This window comes from Aquila chrysaetos, chromosome 1, assembly GCF_900496995.4.
Source record: "Aquila chrysaetos chrysaetos chromosome 1, bAquChr1.4, whole genome shotgun sequence".
Classification (NCBI taxonomy): Eukaryota; Metazoa; Chordata; class Aves; order Accipitriformes; family Accipitridae; genus Aquila; species Aquila chrysaetos.
The window spans coordinates 71,114,425-71,140,976 of record NC_044004.1 but is presented as its reverse complement, the minus strand read 5'-3'; the positions used below and the strand labels follow the sequence as shown (position 1 = coordinate 71,140,976).

General features: G+C 43.9%; 1 protein-coding gene across 5 annotated transcripts in view; it reads right to left on the bottom strand.

Annotated features, from left to right (window-relative positions):
• MAML3 (mastermind like transcriptional coactivator 3) overlaps positions 1 to 26,552 on the bottom strand; it is a 326,972-nt gene that overhangs the window by 119,416 nt on the left and 181,004 nt on the right. Inside the window, exon 1 of one of the 5 annotated variants that reach the window (XM_030012811.2) lies at positions 13,197 to 13,404. The exons of 3 other annotated variants lie outside the window; for them this stretch is intronic. The gene's annotated coding sequence lies outside the window, so the exon portion shown is untranslated. Of the gene's footprint in view, positions 1 to 749; positions 1,100 to 13,196; positions 13,405 to 26,552 lie in introns of those variants that run through there. One more of the 5 variants, XM_030012876.2, reaches the window with a different exon arrangement.

Sequence of the window (26,552 nt, the reverse complement as noted above, 5' to 3'; positions counted from 1 at the left end):
AATAAGTGACAGGAGGGAAGAGGAAACCCCGTGGAGCAAAAGTACACAAAGACTGTGCTGCTGCTAGCTCTGCTTCTCTAGCTCCTATTGATGTTTATTTCTGAAACGTGTCAGAAATAACAGAAACATCACCCAGCGCTGATTTTAAGAAGGGAGAGAAAAGAGAATGTCCTTTTCTTCGCTCCCTCATTGAGCTCGCAAGGCCAGCCCCCTACCCAGCCTGGCTGCCCCCTTGCACGCTGGCTCTTCTGCAGCTGGGGCTCTGCCAAGGAGGCTGTGCCCCGGATCGGAGGAGTGAATGCCCTGCACTGTTGTGCTTGCATTTGCTGGGCCTTTGGCCAGCTATTGATGGTTTACCCTATCGTATATCATATACTCCTTGAAGTTTACAGGCGGGCAGCCTATGCCTGCTAAGTATTTACCTGATCTAATTTGCCCAATCAAACTTTGGGTCTGATAAATGTATTATAGTAACAGGCGGCTCTTGACCTTTCGCACCTCTCTGTTTCCTGAGGTCCATCCTGGCTGGGTGTGCTGTGAAACCAGAGCCTTGCTGTTACTGCATTAGGGCCTGGGGAGAGAAGACTATAGAAGTGACTTTCAACTCGGACCTGTCATGATTTTGGTCTCTGATGGAAAGACTTACACCCTAAACAGACTGAAGTTTCCAGCACTACCACTTATAGGAGGAAGGAGGCAGACGGAACGTTGTTCTCTCCAGTGCTTCCCTGCTCCTCCTTTCTACCCACCTACACTTCTCCAGGGAGCCAGAGGACAGAGGGTCTCAGGGTGCCTATTTTCCACTTGGCCATTCCTGTCAGAGCAGGCTCTGAGGTGCCAGCAGTAACCTTGCAATGAAGAAGCAATGCATTAAAGAGACAATGAATAGCATTAATACAGCTCTCCTTGAAGCAGCATACTGATACTGGGACGAGAAGTAAGGAGATTTTATTGCTTTCGGGGGGGGGGGGGGGGTAGGAAAAAAAAATAAACCACAGCATTCTCACTTAAAACTACCTCTTATGTAGAGATGCTACAAAAGCCTTTGAAGAACAGAGAAGGGATGGAAAGAGACCACCAGTACATAAAAATGTTCTGTTTATGAAACCATCCTCCCAGTCTACCTCAGTAAGTCAGTATTTCTCAGCATCAACCTGCCCACTTCATAGAGGAAGTACCTTCATGCAAAGAGAACAGCGTTTAACAAAGAAATTCTCTGCTTTGTCATTTACTTAATGTCCTGGGCACGTTATTAGTCAAAACATTTGTTCTATGAAGGTACATGAAATCACCCATTTCAGTCCCTTCTCTTCCAAAAGCTTTGGTCCTCTGTGGAAGAGCTTTTCTCTACACAGCCCACAGAAAGACAAGACACTCAGTCTCCTTTTGTCCTAGCCAAATATTCTATTAATCCTTACTAGTTTATTGTTTTGACTCATAACAATCAAATCGTTATGTAATTCTTAATTGCAGCAAGAATTGTCTAGAGACTAATGCTTAGATCTCACTGACAGAAAGGGTTGGTTTTTTTTTTAATGTCTTAGATTATGTTTAAAGAAACATAAACACACCAAAGTTGTTCTAGGCAAAATATTCATTATAATTTCCCAGATGATGCCACTTTTGTTCTGGCACACTGTCAATAAAGCAAAAAACCAGAATTATAAAGGTCTTAGCTCTGTTTTTACATTGTCTTAGAATAGGTAAGCGCAGAATCGGAACATCAATATTTGGCCCATAATTAATAAATTCAGCTCAACAAATTCTTTCCTTCACTGTGAGAAGTATTGTTTGAGCCAACAGTCCAAAATCCCAGGGAAAGCAGGGACAAGTGAGGTTTATTTGTTTGACTCTCAGATAGCAGTGCTATTCAAGCAAGTTTCTGGAAACAGAGGGACCTGCAGTGTTTCAGAATATGAGGGAGCTTTTCATGCTTTATATAGGAAATGAGCACCCTTCTTCTCAGGGGAGGGCTGCCATGATCCTGCTAAAGCAAAGCCAAGAAACACAGCACATAGACAAAATACCACCTCATGATCTTGAATTATTTTACCCAACTCCAGCCATCAGGGTTGTTCATTATTGTAGCAGTAATTTTCTAGTAAGATGTTGGAATGTCTTTGAGCATGGTCCTGTCTAAATTAAAATTGTTTTCAAGTATTATTATTTCCAACTAGAGTCTCTCTCTTTGGGGATTTTGCAAATGCCACTTGTGTAGATTCCTGCTCATCAGGTGAGCAGTCTCAATAGAATCCTTGCACCATGCTAATAGGAGAAATTTGTGTAAGTCCCACGGGGGTAGGAAAACAGTTTTACCTTAGATACATGAATTTATATTGTTACATTAGAAAAGCTTTGCAGAAAGGAGAATTTCTACCAGGTGTCAAGCTTCTGTACTGTGTAATCTATCATCAAATCTCAAAGACATCTGGCCAATTATTTTATTTTTCTTTTAAAAACCAAGGGGTGTGTGTGTAAAAGCAAATTTAACATTTACGTTACTGTTTGCAAAAGTGAAAATAATGTTTCTTCCAGCAAGTTATGTCATATTTACTTTTTAGTGTAACATGTTGACAAATTAACTCTTTTGCAGAAAACTTCTCCATTACCATTAAAAAAATGTGGGCTTTTTTCCCCACTTTGACAGCTCCAATCAATACTAAAAGAAAAAAAAAAAAAAAGAGGGTAGATGCTGCTCACTTTGAAGTACTTTGTTTCTTTAAGGAATCTTTTCCTAGGTGCAGACTGAATCTGGACTTTCAAATTCCTTTGTTTGACCAGACAGCAAAGCATACCTTGGCTCTGCTTTACTTCCCCCAGCACAGATCCTCTCCCAGTCACCCACGCACAGCACAGCAAAATGCCCCTTGCTGCCTCTCTGCCCAGCACTCTCTGTCACAGTACGCTCCACAGTACTGCCTGGGAATTTCTCTCTTACTGCCTCAAATGCCACCCCAGCATGCCAGCAGGAGAAACATGCGCACTTCTCTTCTTTAGTTGCAAAGAAATCCCTCTAAAATCTGACCTTCCATGCATGGCCACGCACCTCCCGACACCTGTGTTTCCATGAGGTTCATGGGCTTGGCTTCCACACGTCTTGCTGCTTCAGTATGCAATGACCCTTGAAATCAAGTGAGATGCTTTCAGGAGGTAACGCTTCCATCTTGTGTATCTCTGTAGATGCTCTAGGCTTGAGGACTTCACAGACAGCTAACTACACAGAGATACCAAGGGCTCAGGTCTTCAGGACCTAGTGACCAAGAGGAGCACCCAATATCTGGCTGGTGCAAAACCCTAAAGCCCTCTCCTGCAGCAGAGTGTTTACAGTAATGCAGTCTTCTCAGAGTAACTTTAATAGGAACTCAGTCCTGCATTGCATTTGAGAACTTTCTGAAAGGTGCCAGCTGTCCTTCACAGCTGTGGATGTAATTTGGACTGTGGTCAGTCCCCTCACCCTCAGCAACATTCAGGATATGCAAGTTGCACCACCTGAATAAGGAACATGTATCCCTCCACATAGCGCAGTTTGGGGAAAGGTCAAATTTTTTATGGTGGTTAAACTAGAACTCTTTCCCTGCATGTGTTACCTTGACGTTACCAGGAGTTACCTTGTATGCACACACAGTGCAAGGAGACAGACAACAACTTTGCTGAATAAGGGAAAGAGGCCTTAAGAAAAAACAAACACAATCACCCTACTCCTGCTTCCCTCAAATCTTCCACATTTCCCGATTTCTAAACATTTTCCTCTGCAGCCTTAAGATCCTTTGCTGTTCAGGTACAACACACACATATCACAAGCTCTCTACCACCACACCTCATGTGCAACAGCTCTGCTATTCTGTGGAGCAGAGCATGCCAGCCTCTGCAAACCACATCCTGATTCTGTGATAAGGACAAAAGTCTCCTTACAGCTTGGCAATTATTGTAAGGAGCTAGCAGTTATCTCTTAAGGCAGGGAGGCTGAATCACATGTACTTTTTCATTGTTTTTGGATGTAAAACTTGCTAACTTACCAGTTTTATTTTTCTATTACAATCCTCTAGCAGTTACCCAATCATAAACACAGCAGCAAAAGCAGATCCATATTAAAATCTTAACAGATAATTTTGAGTATAATAGAAAAGTGAATTGCAAGTTATGCGGGGTGGGGGGGGGGTGTTAGCAAAAAAAGAAGGGGGGGGGGGGAGGAACAGCAACCAGCTATGCCTTCCTCCTGACATTGATTCATTTCAGCTGGTGAAAAGTTATGAGCTGGGAACTGCACAACTACTATCACTGGTTTTGTCAGAGAATCCTTCTCAAGTTTCACCGAACCCATCTCAACTCCTGCTGCTGTTACAAAAGCATCATAAAAATAGCAGCGAAACTGTGCTTTTTGAAGCAAGCAGTGCAGAAATATATCCTTCACAAAAGCAAAGTTTGCAGCATGCTGTAATTAAGCTCACATCCTGACAGCGGGAGCATGAAGTTTTATTCTAAATATAGCAGAAGACTCTCCAACGTACAACCCCCTTTTTAATGCAAGATTTACAAAATTAGTCATTATATGCCAGCACCCTCCTAGGAATTCTTTAAAAAATATTTTGGGTTTTAGCGCAGGGAGCTTTACAGCAGGGATTCAGTGTAATCTCTAGTGTCAAATAATCTTGGTTTGTTTACTTATTGCCTACACATTTGGAGTAAGGCAGGCACTACACACAGGCAGGAAGATGCAGCCTCCGCCAGGCCTGACGGCTTGAGCAGGCAGCAGCACATACAGAACACAAAAGGTAGACAAATCCCTTGACTTTTCCCCTAACATCGATCTCTTTTCCCATTTTTCAGCAGCTGTCTCTCATGGCATTTTACCTTGAGCTGGCAAGGCAGTAAAGACTCCATCAGCTTTGGGTTGTCTTTGTTTAATTCAGTCTAAAGCAGAGACTTAAGCCAGCTCAGGCTAGCTCATACTAAAATGCAGCTTGGCTGGCTAGCATGAATGAGACCACACCAAGTTTAAACTGAGTTTGGAAATCATGTTCCTAAATAGACATTCTCAAAATAGGTCAGGTTCAAATCCTGATCCTAACAGCATCAGCTGAAGGCAAAACAATTAATAATTTCCACAAAGAAACTGTCCTGTAACTCCAGAGAAATGAGATTGTGGCCTGCGTTTTATCTTTGCATTTCTGGTTCGGGTTGCTGGCCTCACCTGCATCCTGCACCGCCTTTGCAGGGGAAAGGGAAGAGGAAGGAAGCTCCTGGGTCACCCTCCATGGCAGTGCCCATGTTGCAGGAGCTTCTCTTGGGTAGATAAGTGGCCTGTCTCCTGGCAAGAGCCTCTGAAGAGGCGGACTTGGCTCTGAGGTAGCACATCACCAGGCAGAATGAGCGTTTCCAACAAGGTGTGCACTAGAACCACTTCAGACAGCTGCGATGGCTCCAAAGCAGCTGCGTAAACTCCTATAAAAATAGCAACAGGCTCCCAGCAAAATCCATTTTTGATTGAGTCCAGCCTACCCCCTCCCTGCACTCTGTAAACTGAGCCCAGCCGCTGGCAACACGAAGCTCAAAGCTGGGCTCTGAGGGGTTGTATCCAATTTCATTGACTGGTGCAGCACCTAGGTAAGTTTGGTAGAAGCAGAATCCAGCTCCTCAGCTCCATGCCTGCCGGCTAACCAGGCCACGCTGAACCTGCAGGAAAGTGGCAGGAACATGGGGATACCCTGGTGATACTAGCAAGTGCCAATACACTCGCGTACTTAGTTAGAAGAGAAGCCTTGTTCCGCAGCCTGTGCTGCACAGATGAGCCCAACACTGTACCTTTTTCCGCCCTCTCCTGCCCAGCATTTGATCAGTGTAAAATGCAAGCCTGCTGCAGCACACAGTATTTAATACTGATCAGCACGCTGTGCAGTTTCTACACCATTCACCTTCCTGAAGGTGGGCATGGCAACGATGACACAGAACATTGGACCTGTGAGTCCCTCTTTGATCCCCAGGCTGTCCCAGGGACGGCCGAATTACCCGACTCAAACCCCAGGACCCTGCATGCCTGTGGCTGCTGCTCTGCTTGGAAGTCTTAGCATTTCTCCTGTTCTGTACAGTATGACGCACAATGAACCTCTCTCCTACTGCACACACCAAAACTCATATGGAAAAGTGCGCAGTGTCATAGCCTGTATCAATTCCCTTCAAAAACAAAATTCCAAACCCTGTGTTTTGTGAGAGGCTCCAGACTGTGCCTGGAAGCTGTGAACATGTAACAGTGAGCAAATCCACCATTTACCCAAGGCTGTTTTCCTTGTGGTTTTTTTTCAGTAGCATGCATGCATGCCTTCGGTGTTTACTGTCAGCAATTTTCAATGTGCTGACATGGCTAAAAGTGACCACAAAGCCAATGCAAGCAGGCAAAGAGAAGAAACAGAAGTAGAAATGTCAGGAGGTGCAGACTCAAACTTTGCACTTCTGCAGCAATAACTACCAAGGTAACCCAGCTATCACGGGAAAGAACGTGATTAGCACAACTTGGATCAGCCTCACCTTTTTCCTCCTCTTTCATTAACCAATAGAGCTTTGTTCCCGATGTTGCTATTTTTGTGGCTGACGCATGCAAAGAGCGAAGGAAAGCGTCTTTCACACTACAAGTCTTATATTTCTTTCCCCGCTATTGGCTCATTCAGGGTGGCTGGGTTGTTTTTCCAGCAGCTTCATGGACTTCTCCTCTGCAGTTTAACTCCAAAAGCAATTTTTGGTTTGTATTTGCTTATTTCTGAGCAGCAGTTGAAAGCTAGATGAACAATGCAGTGCCTGAAAACATCCCAGGAATGATTAATAGAGACTTTAGAAACATCACCACAAAGTTTAGGTCCCCAGCTTGCCATGCCTTTGAGGTACAGGAATGTAAACTAATACATGCAGATTTTAAATATCTATACCTGAATTTTAAAACTCTCTGTGCAAAAGCAAAATTACTAATGAACCAGGACAGGCATAAAAAGCACCTCTTAACCTGAGATTATGTAACAAAAGCTTGCTCTTAGTTTTACAAGCAAAACTTGTCAAGCCCTCCTCTCTGGGTTGCCCTTCTGTCTAGAATAAGCAGCTGGAACAAGCAGAACAAAGCCACACGGGTCTTTATTTCCTGTAACTCCCAAGCTGATGAAGAGCTGTTTTTCAGAAAATGGAAAGAACGCAATGAAGATTTTCTTACCAGTCCACTGGAAAAAGCCCATCTCTGTGGAAAAGCTTTACTATAGTAACTTGTAACAATACACATGAAAAGCTGGCCAGGTAGCAGAAGTTTCCATTTCTCCTTAAGTTTAGTATTTCCCCATTTTTACATTTCAGGTGACAGATGCTAAGTACCACAAATTCAAAGAAAACCTACAAAACAAGCTGTTGATTATACTTCAAAACCTTGCTCAGAATTAAATAACTTCCCCGATTTTCCTTATTTGGGTAGTATTTCCAATGCTAATAGGCATATATACATTAGAACAAAAAGTCCTGGGATCACTATATCCAAGATGCACATAACATACCACACAGCATCCAAATAACAAGCACTGAAAAAGCACTGGCACCTGAACTTGTGTCCAAAGAGGTGCAACCAATTACTGGTTTAATCTATAAATAATGACAACGAACGCTTAACTGTCAGCATTTTTACAAGAGAGATCCAGCCCTTTGTGGAAGAAAAGAGAGTAAGGAAGGCGATGACAAGGGAAGCGCATTCCTCTGTAGACTGGTGCTTTCACAGAGAGCCCTCACTCTCTCTCCTGTGTTTACTGACTGGGTTCTCCACATCCAAAGTTCACCGCTGTGTGTGCCTCCCTGTGCAGAGCGCTGAACAACACACCCAGCTATGATGAAGCATTTGATGTCATGGAGCTGCTGGATGCCTGTGTCGTGATGGTCGTAACTCATATGAGCAAGGAAAGAGCACAACGGTATAGATCACACCGTCTCCCTGTCCTGCGAGGCTGTTTGTCTAGAATCAATAGCTTCCCTGGCCAGGGTCTGACGTCCCAGCCTACAAGATCAATTTGGAGGCATGATTTGATAGTTATGCTGCTGTGAACTCCTTGCAAATCCCAGCGGTGATTTAAGAGCTGTACTAAGAGCAGAGCCATGAACTCTCCTTACTGGAGGCAAGATCTCAGTTTCCCCAGAACGGCATTCAGCCCAAGTCTTTTCCTGGGCTGTGCACAACCACCACCATCTGCTTACAAATGCCAGACTCGGAGTGAAACAAGGCAAGTGTGGCCACCCCACGTAGACTGGACTCGGGCAGCTGGCTCCATAAGCACTCCCCCCCCATCCAGTCCAGTTTTCGGCTGCTTGTCAGCAGGGACAAGTGTGCCCTGGTGGCACCCCCCCCTGCAGTGCCTATACAGCTCCTTCCAACTCTCCTCTGGACCAGCCTGTGGCCTCCTTGGAGGCACTGGGTGCTCATTCATACACACAGCTTCAGGTGAACAACGCAAACTAATTCCAGCACAGAATAAAGGCGACAAGGGAAGGCCTTTCAAACGTAGCTGGGACCTGATAAAATAGCCAGCAAGAAAAACGTTCGGAAGGAGAAAACTCAAGGTTGTTCTACAGGCACTTTTCTCTTTGTAACCCAAATAAGATCCCCACAATATGAATTTCTGATTTCTTAAGAATTTCCTTACATGTCCAGTCGAAAATATTAACAAGAGGCTTTTTTAAGTCTAATGCAGAAGTAATTCTCAGGGCCTGATGGACACTAATGGGCTTCGATGGCCCTGACCAGCCCTATCTGACCCCACGTCAGGCCCCCGGGGCTGTCAGCCCCTACCCCCGCGATGCCGCAAGCAGGGCCGGTCTCTAGGTCCCCACAGCCCTGCCCGGACACCCGCGGACCCACGTCCCGGCCCAGCCTTGGTCCATCCCCAGGGAGGTGCCCGATGCCCGGGGCTCGGGCTTCCCTGTTCCTGGCTGGGATGGGCCCAGCTGCCCGGCCTTGCCCTGACAGACCCCCATGGGGAGCCCCCGCTGCCCCCAGCCCCAGGAAACCCTCGGCCCATGCAGCACCATGATATAAGTGCTCGAGGGTTAGAAACAAGCTTCCAGTAATTAATTTTTTAAAATATATTTTTTCAAGGCCAGTAGTTGCATGACATTTGTCAGGTTTGGATTCCCCCCCCCCCCCCCAGCTGTTTTCAGTCCAAGATACCAGAAAGACAGCCATAAAAATAACTGACCTTGTCCATTTTTCTTTATCCAAATCCCAAGAATTGCAAATTTGGACCAGCTTCAATGCAAGTACATATCACAGCTGAAAATTAGAATTTTTATTAATGTTCTCTGTAATTATGGAAGGTAGAATTATTTATGTTAGCAAAGTGTACCCACAAACCCTAATAAAACACATTGTGCATCTTTTACCTTGCTACGGATGCAGACATTTTTTAAAGAGAAGGAAAGGTGAGAAGTTATGGCTTCACGATGAGCTCCCAATACCACTTAACTTTAAGCACTGGTGCGGCAAAGTATAGTGAATATAGCTCCCTGTATAGTGGGCAGGGATAGGCGAGCTCTCCAGAGAGCTACTTGGATCCTCTAACTTGGTTCGTGCTCCAAACGTGCCTCTGGAGGAACCTCTTACCTTTGATATCTCAGACACAATGCAAATACCCGCCTTTCTTTACGGAATCTGAAGTTTGCCTCTGCCCAACAAAAGAAGCTGATGCTGGTCTTCTTCACGGGAACCGAGTTCACCCACCACGAAGAAAACGAGCTTGTAAAGCTCTAGGACAGGAACCGGGACAACCTGGCACTTGCTTGACAGAGCTCCCAGCACCTGTCAGTGCAGGCCAATACAGCACGTGCGAAGCACGTCACGTACCCTGCAATCAGGTGGACATTTTTGTCTAGTCTGTCAAAAGTGGCTCATAATGCTAAACCTAAGGTCCTTTCACTAGAGATCTAGGGGACATAAGGTGTTTTCCTTTGCACGCCTGCCAGTGGCACATGTATAAACAACCAGGATCTACCTGGTTTTGATCGATCTGCATAGCTAGAGAGCAGTTACCTTCTTTACTGCTGCCGTTCCTATTTCAACTTCTAAAACTAAAAGCATGATCAAAATGCCACATCAGCTACAGCGGCAAGACATTAACTAACTGTGGGTTGTTTTGTTGCTCAGTCTCTTTCATATCCCTTCCTAAACTGCAGTAAAAACATTCCCCCAAACTGAAGCCAGACAGGGCAACACAATTATGATAAGAGTCGCAAAATATAATCATTTGCATATCCGTGACTGACACAGAAGATCATTAATTAGGCATTCTGAGTGTAAGTATATATGTATAAATTAGCATCTATTCATCATTTAAACTGTAATAGTTTTTTTTGTATCTGAATATTAACTACATAGGAAAATTACTAAGTTTTCTACAGAAGGGCATCCAACAAGGAATTTTATCAGCAAAAATAAAACGAGAATTACAAAAATAATCAAAATACTAGAGTGAGCAGTGAAGAATCTGACCTCAGTAGCACCTATCGCTGCTCTGTGCAACATCACTTGTTGCAAGCTCTCTACTACCTCTCTCACCATCTCGCCCAACACTGATGCACACGCATCCCCAACAATTCTTTATGGTAGAAGCATTTCAGGAGTACTATCTTTGACTGAATTTAAAAGGCAATGTAAAAATCTTCAGGATTTCACACATCTGCTATGCGAGCAATCCCTACACCTCATTAATATTAAAGAAGACATAGACTGAGAGCAGAACTTTTAACTACACCTCTACCTAGCAGCGCTCCCAAAGACACACACCTTGCACTAATTCTTACTGGGGAAAATAGTTAGAAGGAAACAGGAGTTCTAAGTTTTTAAAAAAGCTGGATGTAACCTCCTTGCCAGGAAGTACAAGACACTTCAAAGACTGTACTTTCACAAATGAAAGAAATCTGGTGATTTTGGAAGTGTGAGATGACAACTTGGAAAATTACCAAAGCTCACAGCTCTTGAGCAGAAGTAAACAAGATGGGAATGCTGGAAAAATGATAGGCAAGACAGAAACTAATGAAGATATAATTGCCAATAACGGTATTAGCAAAGTTTGCTTGGAGCTACAAAATACACAAAGGGTAGATAAAAAAAAGATAAAAGGGGGTCCTCAGGTGGCATAAGTGGAAGCAGCTGCTTTGCTATGCTGATTTACCCTTTCCAAGCATCTGGCCTGTATTTTTAAGCACACCAATGCCTACAGTCAACCAGTGAAATGGAAAACCAACAGAAACAGCATGCTCCAAAGGGTGGATATTTACCTAGTAGAGAATGGACATAGGCTTCATAACATGGAAGTTCTTATTGGGCTACCTGTATGTGACAGAACTAAGAAAATGGAACACACACTAGCAAAAGAACAAACTGTAAACCCTCCATTTTCTTCTGTTATTTTTCCCCTTAAGAAATAAGGAATACTGACTGTTCCCTGTCCATCAAAGTGGTGGCTTTTACGTGCAATGGTTTGGCACCTGCTGTCCCAGCATCTTCTGCATTGGTAGAGATGGAAGGTCTATAACCACAGTATGTAATTTAGTTCTGTGTGATACCATGGAGAGTAATAGAACTGTGTGACTGATACCTAAGTTATTTCAGTTGAACAATAAAATCGAGTAGCTGGGAAAGAAAAAAAAAGAAAAAAAGAATTTTAAGGAAAATCTGATTAAAAAAAAAAACAAACCAAAAAAACCAAAAAGGTGCAAGGTTCCTTTGCGATTCAGGTTTCCTGAATTCAGCTAAATTTAGATTCAGAGGTAGCAAGCACAAAGAATGTACTCTCACAAGCCCTCCTCATTCCTCCCATTCCTTGGCTTCATCAATATGCAAGCCCAGTGACCTTGCCCAGCATCTCTGCCTTACCCTATTATTACAATATCAGTTTATCTGTATCTTTAAAACATCCATACATAGAATCCATTAGAAGACTGAAAACTCATTGAAACATGTACACATACACATCCAAAAGAAGCAGAACTGGTACCAGAGTGTTTAGTGGTCTAGGCTTCTCCTCTTCGACTTAAAAAGAAAAAAAAAAAAAAAAAAAAATGGAGGAAGAAAATTCTGGCTTAATTTTCTGCCCTTCTGCAAATGTAAATCTGTCTATCATACATCATCTCTGCATTTTGGGGTTGTTTTTAGCTCTCAGACTCCAGGTCTGATCTATCGAGTTGTAGAGTGCTGACAGCTCCCACTAAACACACGCACGAATGACTCCAGCTTTGCCAGAACTAAGCAGGGGGCGGTTACAACTTTCTAAAGGTCCTTCAGAACAAACAGACAGAACTTGCGATTTTCTGCATGCCAGCTTTCAAGCTCATGCCTGCTGAGCATGATCCCTAAAATTACAGGACTCATGAGGGCAGGGAGAAGATAGGTCATAGCTATGTCTTGGGCTCAAGCAAAGCTGCACTGAACAGTATGTGGATGAAGCTAAGAGAGGATCATAGATAAGATAATAACATACGGACAAGCATAGGTCACTTCTGGTGTCAAAGCCAGAATTATAACCACCAAAGCTAAGAAGATCAATTTAAGTGATATAGAGTCCTTAGTGCCAAGAACATCCATCCACCAATCCGGACTAATGCGTGCCATGGAACAAGCCATAGAACCACACAAAGGAAACAGAAAATTCAGATAGCAGCTAAATGAAAACTGATGAGGTAAATAGGCATAACCTTGTACAGGTGGGTCCCTTCAGATGTCATGATTAAATATGAACAGGACAGGGAATGGTAGTCTACAGGATGCAGTGCTCAAAGCAGCCTCAGAGAAGTGCAAGATTCCCATTTCAACGGTTAATGAAAGAGCAAAGGCAAGTCCAGGTCATGGCCTTGCAGATTTTATCACAAGGACCTGTTCTTCTGTGTCTAAGAAGCTGCTAATGATCTGGTTGAATGGGCGTGAATCCCTGAAGGAAGCATCCTTCAAAGACAGAGCAAAAATCTTTGATTGAGGCTTTGAATTAAATAAAGTGGCTTCAGATAGTTTGGGACAAATTCAGCTCTCAAAGCTGAACATAATTCAAGCATTCATCCCAAACTCTTGTAACATCCACTGGCTATAGAAAGGGACTGATTTCTTGAAAAAGACTGTTCCCGCAAGAGGATGAGGGACAAAAGAAAAAAAAGAAAAAAAAAGGTGTATCATTTACACGGAAGAAAAAGACCACCTTTGGTGTGCTAGGCCACAGCTTTTCTGGGAGGACAATTAGATTGGCTTGCACTTCATGCTGCTGCAGCGAGCCTCCTTCTGGAGCTTGGGACAGATGTTCCTCTGGGACAAAGCAGTTGTCTCAGTGGCACAGCACAGCCCAGTCCTCACTCAAACCTTGTGCCTGGGGTGGACTGGGAGGAAGGGTTCACAGTAGAAAGCCCACAGTGCATGGACTCTGCTGGCAGACATCATCCTGAGAAAGAAACCAGACTGAAAGAAAATGAAAGGGAACCACCTAAAAGGGTCCAGTAGCATCAGAGGAGGAGAAGGTTACCCACAGTCTGGGGAGAAAAGAAAAAAAAAAAAAAAGCCAACAAAAAAACCAAACCAGCTGTCAGTTTGCTTGCTGGCTCTTGCCAACAGGTACCCTTTCGTGAGCCTCAAAAATCTGAATTTACCAGAATTCTGTTCTAGCTAGAGCAACACTAGTTATACAACTTGATCTTAATTGAAATATTTGGTGCCTGCTGATATGTTCAAACAAATTCACCAGATCTTGATTATGCGCTGGCAATTAAAGCCATTAAGTCAGTAGACAGACAGCAGGTTATTTCATTGCTATTTGACAAAGCCAGCCGTCGTTCTTTCCCCCATCTATGTGACAGCACTGTAATTAGCAGTAATCAAATACTATTTGTGCTAGGTGTTGTGAGTTTGCTTCCTTAGCTAGCAAGATACCTCTGCCAATTGCAGAACACAGAAATCTACTTCTGGTCAGACGATACACAAGATACAAAGAGGAGAAGAAAACAATGAAACATAAGGAATGAAGGACGATTGCTTATTTCAGGCTGAAGGAGTTTGTTCTTGAAAGCAAGATTCAAAATTAAGAACATTTTTAATTTCTGCAAGTTATATATTAAAAAATTAAGCTAAATTACAAAAGCCTGATCAAGTAATATTGTGAAATACAATAATAATTACAATTATATTTAGCATTTATGTATTCCCTGCTTGAGAAATGCATGCAACCTCCATTAGCATTAATGGGTGTTCTACTCATGCATCAAGCAGAGACTAGAGCCTAATAGTGCATTACATCTTCAAAGTGCTGTATAAACATTAACTAATTAATCCTTATAACCACCCTGCGTGGTAGGTAAGTGATACATGAAACGTATATCTGAGCAAGCCCAAGAGCAAGACAGCACCACTCTGTGCCCTTCAACACAGACCAGAAATTCATCACGTTTATACTGCTACCAAATTCAGATGTATTTTACAAGAGCAAGAGAGGGACCCATGGTGAGCCAAGTTCACTGAAGCCAGCAAGAAAAGAAGTAAATTACACCTCCCTGGGCTCTGGTGGGCTGCTCACATCTTGATGAGCAGGAAGTATTAATGCCCACTGCTTCCCCTTTGGATTTCTACTGGGGGGAGAGAGCTCTTGAATCCTGGGAAGGAGAAAGGAAAAGATCCATGGGAGCCTCATCACTGCAGACTTCTCCTCCGTCAGTACCATCCCCTTTGATATCTTGATCTTCCCCCCCTTTCTGCTACTATTCTTCCTGGCAGGCTTTCTGCCTTCAAAACCTTTTGACAAAGTCTGTATATCAAAGTTGCAAAAGGACCCCAGGAGGAGGAACTCCGCCCACAATTTGGGTATTCCCAATTATAGAACCTGAGTGATTTCTCTTTAAATAGTAATCTAGCAATGAACATGTTTCATCTTTCCCTGATGAAAAGATACTGCATTCTCAACACCCATTTTGCAACAGGCCATAGGCAGGAACTTTGATGGTATAACCTTACAAGCAGCCAACTATTTTAATACCATGCAGAGAGGTCCCTGGACGTATATGCTCAGAGAGCATTTTAGAAAGATAACAAAACAACACAGTAGCACATCATAAGAGAGAGGGGGTGCTCTTGGAGAAGAAAAGGGGGGAAAGGGGAGAAATGTTAAACCAGAAGGGAAAAAGGAAAAGCAGACCAGGTACTTATTGAAAACACTGCACTGCACCATTTCCATCACAACTACGCTTTCCAAAGCTCACTCAGCCCAGTATATGCCACAGTGAAACGGTGAGGTAGCAGGTGCTCTGGCAAACAAACACAAGGATATTAAAGGTGTTTACATTTCCCATAAAGCCTCAGAAGCTCAGTGTCAGAGTCAAGGCCACAGCTGAAATCCGTGGGTCTCTGACAAACTGGTCTTCTCCATGGAGAGAGGCCAAGCTCAACGTTCCTCTCTTCACACGTAGTCCTGATCTCACCAGCAGCCACGGGCACTTTTCCATGGTTGCTACTTGCCTGTGAAGTGATGTGTGCCATTTACAAGCCCCAAAGCAGATGGGTGTGCAGGGAGAAGCATGAGCATGAACAAAACTGCACATTCAAGAGAGAAAGATGCTTTTCAAAGTGTGCTTTACTACCTTCTGGTGTCATATCAAACACAAGAACAGCCGGTACGAAATAAGAGAAACTTTCTTTGAAGAATGCTTTGTGTTTTGCTTAAAAGTAGCCCACACAACATAAATTATACTTCATATGCCAAATCTTCAGCTAAAGGTGGTGCTCAAAACCAGTTCACTCCAACAACTTTAGCATGCAGAGTTCGGGGCTTGGATGGAAACGGGAGCTGTAGATGGCTCAGCTGGTGTGTTTGGTCTTTAAAGATAGAAACACATTTGAAACATTCTGTTTTCATTTGCTACAGACTGCCTAGAAAGTTTACAGACACATATCCTAAATACATATGTACTTACTTATATCAACCCACAATATCAATGAAGTTTCAACAAGGCTATGTGTAAATCTTCTTAGAAAATGAACTTTCACGTGCCCTAGAGTTTCCTGGTCAATATTTCAACGATGGTATAGAGAGGAAACAGTAGTTACAATGGTGAAGCTCCTGATGCTTGGGAAGGAAAACAGTTCTGAATTTTGGCTAGAACAATTAAAAATGGAATTGAATTTTCTGGGTAGTGCTCTTCTATTTGTAAAAATCAGGTTAAGACTTTCAAAACTGGGTGTTCACAACTAGAGGCAACCAAACCCAATGGGGGTTACAATTCCCCTACTCTTTATTTAACGTGATTCAGAAAGTCCACACTGGTAGCAAATACAGCCTCTGCCCCAGATGGGTGCCCCTGCACTGACCGTTTTTATATCGAGTGATAGTGCAGTGGCTCTCCTAACATAAGGCAAGCACATGTCTGCAGAAGGGAACAATATATTTTTTCGCATTACAACTAAGAACTTGTGTATCATTTTTATCTGCTTTTCTTTCAAGGAAGAAAAGATTTCCCAAAATCTTGTCTTGGTGAGAAATCAATCCATAAGCATGAGGAACACAAGGCAGCCTCCTAACCCTGGAAGCTTTCTTGCACGCTGAAAAGCCTGCTGTGAGCTCTGCCCTTAAAGGTCTCACAACTTTTGGGGCAGATGTGTGCCACCAGCTCCCTCTGCTTTCCCCACCCCATCCCTGAGTGGGGGCGCCCAGACCCACCTTCCCATCCCCGAGTAAACAGAAGCCCTGAAACAGTCCCCACACACAGCTCCTGCCACACCAACTTCATGCTGCCCTGTCTTCCCAAAATGAAGAGAACCAAAGGAAATTTCTTTCATGCCTTTCCTAATCCAGGGTGGGAGGGAGAGAGAACAGCGCAGAGAAATGAGATTGTGAGAAACTGGTCTCATTTCAAAGAAGCCCTCCCTCTCCGCTAGTAAATATTCAGCAAATGTTGTGACCATTTAATTTCTATCCTCTCTCTCCTCCTCAGTCAATAACTATATAATTTCCAGAGATGTTGAGGAAATATTCCCTGATCAGCTGAAATTTAGTGTAGACAAATGCAAGGTAATGCACATAAAAAGCAGCAGTTGCCTCATACACGCTGATGGATGTTATCTTAACTCCAACTGCTCTGGAAAATTCTTCGGCATCGCTGTAGGCAGTTGAGTGAAAACACCTGCTCTGTACAGAAGGACAAAGAAGTGGCAAAGAAACAAGACAATGGGGTGGGAGAATGTGTTAATGCAAGGAAAGAAAAAAAAAAAGTAAAGCCATCTGCAAAGTCTTCATGCACACTCAAGCTCAAGTACTTTCTACCTCATTTCAAAAAGGATACAGGAGAACAAAACTTATTACAGCCATGGTGAAGTTCCCATCCGAGAAAGGATTTAAAAGATTATAACTATGAAGTTTAGAGAGAACTCAGGTCAGGACTGACATGATAAAAAGTATGTCAAATAATACATGCTTTAAGAAAGGTCCCAGAAATGTGTCTATCTCCCTTTTTCTTATTTTTTTCTTAAATGGAAGAAAACGAGGACCCAGTCATTTAACGGAAAATGTATTTAAGGGGCAGTATGTTTAAAAATAATGCTCAATGCCTTGTTGAGACAAGGATCTCAAAGATTTCAAAAAATAATACATGTTCATAGCTAAAGAGATTTATAGTTTTGCTACGAGTTTGCATGGGTTATCAGTCCTCCTGCTTCAGCCAAAAGACAACTGTGATAACCAGGTAGGGGAAAAAAATTCCTCCTTGGAGACCTCACTATATCATTTCTCAGGACTTCCAAAGCACCTATGCAAGCTGAGCACCAGGCTCCTTCTGAAATCCATAGGAGTTAGGTGCCTGGATCCCAGCGTGCTGTTGATCACCCCCTCATCCCCCTGAAGACACAAACCTACGTCTTCAAACATCTAAAACTATGCCTACATGGGGCAACAGGCAAGCAACACCTGAGCCTGGAGGGAACCAGAGTAGCTCTGGAAATAGGAGATCCCAACTCAGCGTGGGCTCTACGGATGGTGATGCTGGCTGGCAGGGCCTGTGGGGCTGATGCCTCTGTGCAGCGCGGTGGCAGGGCAGGGGGGACGGGTGTCTGCCCCAAGCCACTGTACAGCACAGACTTAGCTGGATCACCTCGGCAAATCCTGCGCCCTGGTTCTGGCCAGTGCTGGGGTGGCTGGAAAACCAGGGGCCCCGGTCCAACGCTGAGGACAACCCCCTCCTTCGGTATGTCGCACAGCTACTGTTCGGGATGAGTCTGAAACATCCATGTCTCTGGGTTCACAAGCAACGTGACAGGCTTCCCATTCAAAGCTGAGATTGAGTTGCATCAGATATGATTCGGGCTTGATTTTCAAACAGGCCTAATTCTGCTCTCACTTTGACTTTTTTGCTAATGCAAATGAATTAACTCCAGCTATATGCTAATGCCGCTAAGAATACAATTCAGAAATTACAGAAGGCTATTTTGGGGATTTTCTTTTATTTCATGAAAGACCCTTAACTCTCCTAGTCTTTCAAAGTAAGCCAAAGCATTCAGATGTCGCTGGTACAAACTGCATCATGCAAGACACAGACATAAAGAGTAAAACAAGTGCCATAATTTAACATTCAGGCAACCACTGCAAAGCCCCTACACATTGTTGCAAAGGAACAAAAGTTTAGAATTGACTCCTCTTTCCAGAGAAGTAAAGGAACCCCCCAGTGGCTTTCTGTTTTGTTTTTGTTTTTTAAATTACAGTCTCGTGGTTTGTGCAATTAACAACAAGAATGTATAAATGGAGCTGCTTGGCCTAAGGAATTTCTCATAACACAAGGCGAACCAAAACACTACGATACTTGCTTGTTTGTTTGCTTTTAATGTTACTGATCGCTTCCCACCACAAATCCTTTCTATCCTTTGCCCAATTACTCATTGCCATAGTTCACCAGTTCCCCTCTGACGCACTTCAGCACTTTCAGGCCCATGTTGATCACAATAACGCAGGAGGGTCTCATCCTGCAAAGTGCCCAGCACAGCCAGAATCTGGGGTTCACAGTGCCCATTCTCCAGCAGTCAGGGCTACTGCGGCCAAGCTGAGCACATTGCAGGCCTGCCCTCCTAGCTTGCGTTTTACAGTCAACCAACACCCCCCCTTCATTTCATAAAGGATTCCAGAAAGATAGCAGTCAAAATGCAAATCTCTGTGGAAAGAAGCTAGCTTATCCTCCTTGTGGGCAGAAAGGCAAGTAGCCCTGTAAAAAGGATAACAGACTTAGGCTCTCTGCCTTCAGTGCCCGAGCATGTACAAGGAAGGGAAACTCATCTCCTGTCCCTTTGTGTGACGTTTGCCTCATCACGAGCACCCAAGCTGCCTGGAGCGCAGCCCTCCCCGTGCACGCTGAGGGCGTTTCAGAAGCAACGGTACAACTATAGTCCAAAGGGAAGTCTGAAAGGTTTTGTGCAGGTTCTCTGAGGAGAAGGAGGGGCGATGCTGCCGGCCAGCGCATCCCAAATTCTCTTTGAAACCCAAGACCGCGCTGCAGGGACAGAAGCTTCTGTTAACTCTGGGCACAGGCGGTGGCATGAAGAGCAAGCTCCACTCCTCTAGCTTGACAATATTCTGCCCTGTGCGACCGCAGTCACTGTATTTTTCTCCCCTTTGTGCTGGGAGTGAGAGCAGACCATAGTGCTCATTGTTCTCAGGGATTTACACGCCGGAAAATCATGTGCGCCCTCTCTTCTCCTCCCTCCCACCGCCTCGCTCTCTCGCTTGCATGTGCACACACAGAGCAGCCGTCCCCTCCTCCCTTAGGTTTATCCCGGGCAGTTACACCAAGCTCCGGGAGCACATCTGCACTGCACTGCCAGCCACACCTGCTCCTTACGCTAGACTCCAGTGGGACTCACAGCAACGAAAGTTGCAGTTCAAGGGGTGGGAGGTGAAGAGGTGCGTGAAAAATAGCTGGCAAAGTAGCGGGATTAACACGAGCAATACTATGTAAATCATGATATTGCGGGTGTCTTTTTGCTACTCACACCAGCGAAAAGCAATAAACCGAAGCATAAACAAGACACCTCCCCCAGCACGAGTTACATTAAGACAGGAACTGACTGATGCTGGGGCTGTGTCGGGAATTGCATTACTTTAATGCAGAGTTGCAAAATTTTACTCATCCACTCTCAAGGCAAAGTCATATTTTGATGGACAAGTGAAATAAATAGATTTTTCATTATAAGTGTCCTACTAAAAGGCTGCCAAATAAATATTCTGGCAGTGGTATTATCTTCCATAGTAGTTTTGGTGGTCTAAATGTCAGGAATATATAACAGGTATTTAAATGCATTTGTTCATATTCATATAGAATTGCCTTTTTGCGTAACAATGAAGGTCCAAGTTTCTGTCTCAGCCATACTGGTGTGAATCTCAACTAAATCTACTGATGTTTCCTGTTTAGGAAGAGCAAGCTTATTCCAAGGACATATAATGGGATAGTATCAGTCAGCCCATGAACATTTCTTAGTACACCCTGATTTTATCTGCTCTTCTGCTGGAAATAAATGAAAAAAGAAAAAGGGAACCGCTATCAAAGAAAAACAAGAGGCTGTGTTCTCGCTTCTCTATTTTCTGGCTGCATTTGGAATTGACGGGGATCACTGTACAACACTGTTCAACAGGAACTTTAAAAGGTGAGCTCACGATTTACATAAATGAATTTGTCATTTCCAGCAAAATCTGTCCTAACGATGGAATTTCTTTCCTGGTCATGCTGTAGAACAAAAATATTTCTGAAAGGTTCCTCAGCTTTCTGTGCCTTCCTGTTTATAGACAGACAAAACTCTTTCAGAGCTGAAGCACAGTAAATTACTGCTTCAGAGACCTGTGACTTTCCTCTGCCCTCAGTTATGCACATTAATATCAACTGTAACCTAGGTGTAGTCAAATTCCAAAGGCCTGCATGCTTTTAGAATCTGAAATGCAGTTTTTCATTTAAAAAAGGAAAATCCACCTGTTCAATTTAGGGATTTCTACACTCCTGTCATCCAAGTACCTATCCTGCTACCTAAACAGAATTAGACAAAATACAAATCTGCTTCAGTGGTTAACTACCATCAAAAGATTGTTTATCCGGCTTCTTCAGACAATAAAGACTTTAAAGAGGATTCAAGCACAAAACAAGCATAGTCTCTCCATTGCTAGAGGCACAGAAAAGAGAATGCAGGCAGCGAAGCTACCGCCTAAATACAGCACGTAATAGATTCCCTATAACCAGATCTGCACACTCACACAAGAGCATCTGCCAGCAGAGCTAACGCAGGCACCAGCCAAGCGCTATTTTAAAAATGCAGCTTATGGAGCATTTCCTCAAACGGAGATGCAAACCCCGGAAAAGGACTTCCTGGCTGGCACGACTACAAGTACGCTCCGGCTTTAACAGCATGGCCCAGAGCAACGCCCCGGACTGACGCGACATGCCAGCGGCAGCGTGCCCCGCGACTCTCCGAGGCTGCTGTTTCAGCTGGCCGTGAACCTGCAGGTGCCCCCACAGGCACCCTTCTGCCACCTTCCAGCCCCTTCTGCCACCTTCCAGCCCCTTCTGCCACCTTCCAGCCCAGCGCCGCTCGGCGAAGATGGCCCCCCGCCGCCCGACTTTATTTGCAGCCAGTTCACTTGGCCGGCCTGCATGGCCAAATTTAACCTACTTTCATTGCGTGCTCAGAAAAGGAGCAAAAATAAGACGGGATCGTGCTGCCTCCATTTCGAGAGCATAGTGTCAGACACTGAACTTCAGAAAAACTCCCCTGGGACTGTGCAGACTAGGGAAAAAATGCTGTTTCCAGTGAACTGCCTTAATTCGATTGATTATCCCACTTTAGTGCCAATATAGATGCATTTTAGCCCCTCTCACACAATACTAGCAGGCCAAGTAAATGTTACAGACTGACATGCCGTTGCCAACATGGCTTTACCACGCGGGCCTTGAATGAGCCTGAGATAAAAGGAGCTCTATTTTGTTACTAGACTCAAGCCCAAAGCTATTTGTAGGCACATAAAGTGTCTTTAATGTCACCGTTTATTGCTCATTTACATGTATCATACAAACATCCAGCCTTTTACGTGGGTGCTAAGATACAAATTTCAATGCTTAACAGCAGGCATGTTAAAAACATGTTAAAAATGTCCTTCTCTTTCCTGTCCCATCTTGTCTTGGTTTAAAAGGTGGTGGTGGCTGGGAGGATGCAAACACATCCTGATAGACCATATTCATTTCAGTTACACGCCAAGAAGTTCTATGCAAAACTCTGCATCGCTTTAATTTCCTATGGTTTCAACTGTAACACTTTGGACAAAGTCAACCAATATCTTCTCTACCTTTATTAAACTTTTTTTTTTTTCCCTTGGAAGATGCCTGGTTTATATGATGGACCCAGACACCTGACAACAGATGACTTTAGAAAAAAAATTAAAAAATCAGCAGTCATAAACCCAAACTGAACAGCCATTACTTCTGGGAAGGAAAACCCAAGTAAAATACAAACCTAAAAATGCTTTCAGAGTTACAGAGGCGCTCGGACATGGCTGAAGCAAGCAGACTGGAGGCAAGCCTCAGTGGTGCAGCCAGCCCGGTGAAGGCAGACGCACAACCCAAGACGCTGGAGGAGGAGGAAGCACAGGGGACCGGAGGAGCCCGGGCATGCTGGAGAGATGCTGAAGAGAGCTGTGGACCTGGGAGCCAAGTGAGTGGTGGTGGGCGGCTGGGAGTCCCGTGGCTGAGCGTATGCAAGGCTGCAAGAGGGCTGTCTGTGGACCTGCCGGGATTGCTACCACTAATGACAGGGCCCTGGGACTTTTCCCCGGCCAGTAGTAGCTGCCTGCCCTAGCAGAGGAAGAAGCTCACTGAGCAGATAAATGACTAATGATCTGCATCTCTGTCTCTCCTCCCTCCCCCTCCTGCATACAGGGTAATGCTGGCTGCACTGCTCCCTTTTGAGACAGCATTCACACATCCACACCACTGTAAGAAATGAAAACCCTGTGCATTTAAAGGTGGTCCCTGTACTAGCTTGCTCTGTCCCTCTGATCTCTATTCTCATGAAGATCACAGCTGCAATATAAAATATATGATTTTTAACTGTTCCGCAGGATTATTCTGCTAGGGCTGACAGCAAATAAATTAAAAGAGAGGTTGAAAGAATGAAGAAAGGCCTTCTCTTCCTCAGAGCCTGGCAGCTGAAGCAAAGGAAGAAAAACTGCTTAAGGCTCCTTTCTTCCTCCTCTCTCCCAACATGTACCTTCCCTTCTCTACAATTCACAAGACGTGATGTTCATGTTCCAGTAACAAAGGTCACACATGTGTCTTCACAGCAAGCGCTGGCCCAGGAACTGATGTGGCCTTAAGTGGCGTGCACCCACAATAGCCTTTTCAGCGATGAGCCTCTTTCTCATGAAAAATTTCAGCCAGTGAGGAAGCCAGCACTGCTGGATCTACGCTCACGTAGTCATGCTGCTGCCGCTGCAAACTCTAAAGCCGAGGCCATGGAAGGGTTACACACATGCAGTCCCACCCAAAGGAAGTTAAAACTGCAATTGGCACCAATGCAGTAAGTTGGTACTAGGGCCTCTGAACCCTACACTGAACCCTAGTAAAGTGTAATAATGCAGAAGATTGAAAGAACTCTGGAAAAGTTACTCAGAAGTCCTATAAGACTGATAAAATTTCCATCAGGTGCCATGAACCATCCCGCAGAACTTAATGGCCACATCAAGTCATTGACAGTGAGCAAAAACTGAGATGTTGCAGTGGCTAGTGCCATCCAAAGAAGCTGTTAATTTTTATTAAGTTCAGGAAAACATAGAAAAACTGTAGGCTTCTGCAAAACTGCTCATGACTTAAGAATATTCTGCATCTCTATTATACATATTGACTGATAACACATGTATGCTTGTGCATGCAAAATGTTTCAGAGAGACTTTACAGAAAGTTGCCTAGTATTGTTTGTTCAACAAAAGGCTCATCTTTCTGCAGAAAACAGAAATTATTCATTAGAACAATTCTGGTGTGGAAAGCTTCATTGCCGATAGAAAATTTTCTAAGATGACTGCTCTGTCTCTCTTGAACATAAATGCCCATATGCCCATACATCAACATATTAGACCTGTTTCTCAGGTGAGTGTTACCTGGCCACTTCACATGTGCTCTCCACTTCCTTTCCCCATGTCAGCAGTAATGTTCATGTAGTTGCACAATGGACTGCACCAGAGTGCTCCCCAATTTGAACTCGCTGTCCCCTAAAACAGGTAAGATTTCAGCTGAACCGCTCCTCAGCCAGCTCTCCTGAACATCATTGCAGGCACATGATAAGCAGTGGGAACATGGAGTGAAGGGCAAGAGACATGTAGAGCTGTCTGTCTCACTTCACCAAAGCCTCCTGCTGGACATAAGTGACTGGAATAACCTTGGCCTTAAGGTACTCTTTACCCCAGTACTTGAAGTATTAAACCCAACTAATTTCCACCATTAGCTTTATTTAGAAACATCACACTGCTCACTGCTGAAAGAGTAACCTCATCCTCATGCCCAGACTGAGTTGCATTCTGTGGTATTATTTAAAGACAAAACGTACAACCCGGCAGCTCAGCTGTATGTCAAATGACAAAACTGGGTTCCTGAAATCTTTGTGTGTGGGTTTTTTTTTTTTTTTTTTTTTTTTTTTTTTTTTAACAGGCAATAGGCATCCGCAGAGCCTCCCTGAGTGCAGTGAAATGTGTACAAGCACCTCACCAGCCAGGGCCAGTTTCTTTCCTTGCCTTCCCTCCACAAGCAGTCAGTCTCACTGGTGTCAGTGGGATTATTTGTTCAACTGCAGGGAACACACTTTGATAACAAATGTGTCTTTCAGTGTCAAAAAATACCCAAACTAAAGTGCATGACCTGAAGGGCTAGTAGGAAATTCTCTCTTACAAGGCTCTGGCACACTGCAGAAGCACAGAGAGTTGACATGAAGATGTTTGCCTCTGATTTGAGAGGCATTTACCAAGGCTAACACTACCCCAATTCCCATGTGGATCAGGATCATTCCTGACTGAGGTTCCAGTTCAGGAGCACCTGGCATGTTTCAGGTTCTTTCCTATGCAGGACAGCAAATTCACCATGCAGTTAAACAAACACGTGCACGGAGGCAGAGGACTGCCCGGATTATAGAAAAGGAGTTACTACATCCTCTCATCTTTAAGAAATGACCTTGATCAAGGTCAAAAATATTGGAAACACAGAGAAAAAAAATTGCACTGCCAATGCCCCTGTGGTGCCAGTTCTGTGAATAAAGGACTCCAGTGTTCGCTGCTGTCATTTTTGTAGCTGTTACAAATGCAGAAAAACCCAACTTATAAATAAAGTGACCAAAGATGCCATAACAAGCCTCGAGTCTCCGAACAGTTCCAACAATTAAAAACTACCGTAACTTTAAAGGCTGAAATTGGCAACTGGTGATTTAAAATTAATCTTTAAGCACTGCTTTAACAAAAATGGCTTTTCCTGTGAAAATCAAGAACTCCATCTGAGTCAAACACTTGTTAAGAGATCTTGCCACCCTCCACTGCAGTGCTGAAAAAATGCATTAGCAGAGATATAGGTTGGCTTCCTCCCCCTTTTCTGCTCATTACCATCAGTTTTGAGAACTGATTAGCTGTGGTTGTTATTCATTAGTCACATATCTAAAATCTGAATTATAAACACCTCTGTGAGGTCTTATTCTAATCAACCTATTTTGAGTCTTGCAATTAATACTAAACCCAGAAAAATAATTGAACAGTGTACATTTAAAGACCAAGCCCTCTTCCCACAAAAATCCAGGCTTAGATTTGCATGAAAAGGAAGACTAAAATAAGATCCATAGACTCTGCCATCCCTGCTATACATCCTTCTCCCACGTACACTACAGCCAGTTCCAGTGGTTAATACAGGTGACATAATGGGTACACAGTAAATACGAAGCAGCCATCAATGATTTTCCTGATGGGGTCAGATGCTACACAGCTGATAGATCTCGGGAGGACAAGAACATGCAGGCATGACAGATTAAGTGACTGCCATTGGATGTGTGCTTGCTCTGAATACTCAGCTATGGACAATAATCAATTACCTGGGGCTGCTAATGATACTGATCAAATGCACTTAGCACTCAGCAGCTTGAGGGCTACCATCCTGACACTTGGAAAATACACAAGCTACCCACAGGCAACACGAACTAAGAGGCGGATACCAGCAAAATCCTCAAAGTCAACAAGAAAACCAGCTTGTTCTTTCTTTGCCCCCCCCCCCAAATTAGGAAAACCCCATTTGCTTAGGAGTAAGCACAATCTTTCCCACAAGACAATACAATTTAGAGATGCTATGGCCATCTGTGAAAGGTTGCAGCCAGCCATTCACATGGAGGGACCCCACCACTGCTTGAAGAATGACTTGTTACTGGAAATGAAAAGTGTGTTACCACCATATGTACTGGCTTCCAGAGGTCTGTGTAACAGGCTGCCTGGCTCCTGACATTGCTTCCCAGGCTTGACCTATGATCCAGGGTGATTTGGCTT